Source organism: Copadichromis virginalis, linkage group LG18, assembly GCF_057382275.1.
Source record: "Copadichromis virginalis isolate Kocher_CV1m ecotype Utaka linkage group LG18, C_Virginalis_male_GT1.1, whole genome shotgun sequence".
Taxonomy (NCBI): Eukaryota; Metazoa; Chordata; class Actinopteri; order Cichliformes; family Cichlidae; genus Copadichromis; species Copadichromis virginalis.
The window spans coordinates 32,540,233-32,541,940 of record NC_140635.1 but is presented as its reverse complement, the minus strand read 5'-3'; the positions used below and the strand labels follow the sequence as shown (position 1 = coordinate 32,541,940).

Below are 1,708 nucleotides of genomic sequence, written 5' to 3'. Positions count from 1 at the left end.
GTGTAATGTGGGTGGCATAATCTAACAACACTGGTGTAGCCCAGTGGCAAACAGATGGAATTAGAGACTGTTTATTGTAATTATTATTAATGGTGTTTTATTCTGTTCAGTTAAAAACACTCATGATTGGAGAGAGACTCTAAAGAAAAAAATCCAAATTATTTTGTATGGATCTGCATTATTTGTGTTATTCATTTATTTTTGTTTCTCAAACGTTATTTTTTGACCTGGATACTAATGCAGTCCAACCAATGGGATTGTTTGTCCCGCCTTGTTTTTTCATGTTTGGTTGCGCTGCTAAGGCTGCTTAGACCACACGCGCCATAGCTGTACCTGTGGGGAAAACGTGGTAGCTGTTGAAACAGCGAAGCTGTTGGTGTCTGCTTGATTAGCCGCCAGATTTGGATAGCCGAAGCTAGTTTTATGAATACGAAGTGCTTTGCACTGGTGAGTAACGAAACTGTTATAGCCGCTGATCGGCATCCTGAAATGTTAATGTTGTTTGCTTCAAAAAAACAAACGCTAATGGTGACGGTACTATGCAAGTAGCTAGCGAGTGTGCTAGTAGCTAGCGAGTGTGCTAAACGCTCACGCCCGTTGTTAAGCATTAGTTGAGAACTTATTAGCTGTTGTTAGGTTAAGGAAAAAACAGTATGTCTATCTGTTGTATTGAAATGTTTTATTGTGTTACTTTTTATTCATCACTGTTGTTACTTGACCGTGAGCAGAGTATATTGAGTTTGCTGCTTTTAATGAGCAGTGTGAATTGCTTTAATGATTGGTGATAGCTACATTGCCATGTAATGAAAACGTTTAGAATTTGATTTGTTGTACAACATTAGAAATTGAAACACATTTTGTTCATGATTTATACTTTAAACAGAAGTGTTAGTTAAGTGTGAACCATGTTCATTTGAAGTAATTCTGACCTCACTCTTAGGTCAGGTTTTTTGAGTTGGAGAAAGGAGCCGAGACTCCTCGGAGAACATTGGATTACAGACTTTGTGAAAATCCGCAGAAGAATAATAATTTTCCATTGCAATGGATGGCGAGCCACAGCCCATTTGGAATTGAATCTTGAAGTCTGGTTGCCTGAACTGTGGTAGGACAAAACAGTGCAAACCATACATCGATCGTGGACTGAACTCACACCAATAACTCACCAGATCACCAAACAGGCCTGATCTGGATCCTAATGACACTTTAAAAGACCCGGGTCTAACATTCTTTTCTTTTTTATTTTGGGTATCTGTGCGCGCACACACAATTTTGGTTGTTATTGTAAAGGCAATACAGTGCACAAATTTCAAATACAGTTGAACTATTGCTTCATCATTTGCAGTTGTGTTTTCATTGTGGTTACCCATCCTCTGGGCTCGTGTCGTTCCTGAAATCTTCTGATTTGCCCATTGTTTATGTTGTGGCCATTTTTGTTGAATGTTTATAAAATGCAATTTGTATTCATTTTTATTTTTTCTTTAAAGGTGTAAGAATATTCTGACCTGGTTTTGTTCTGTAAATTTGTAATTAATTTTATTGGAGAAGCTTTTGGAAAGTGATTGGTTTATTAGCTTATGGACCCTCCCATTAATCAAGAGATTAAGAGCACCCTGGATGGGTGTGGTAAAGAGGTTTTTCGTTTGCCAAATGTCAGATGGGAAGACGGGAGGGTTAGAAAATGATTTTTTGACCACTTTTGAAGTTGTTA

The 1,708-nt window shown here is 37.8% G+C and overlaps 1 long non-coding RNA gene across 1 annotated transcript; it reads left to right on the top strand.

The window, feature by feature from the left end:
* Window positions 1–294: 294 nt before the first annotated feature.
* On the top strand, window positions 295–1,335 carry LOC146688323 (uncharacterized). Its single transcript, XR_014916544.1, has 2 exons — window positions 295–447; window positions 941–1,335. It is a non-coding gene; the product is annotated as an uncharacterized LOC146688323 (long non-coding RNA).
* The last annotated feature ends 373 nt before the right edge of the window (window positions 1,336–1,708 follow it).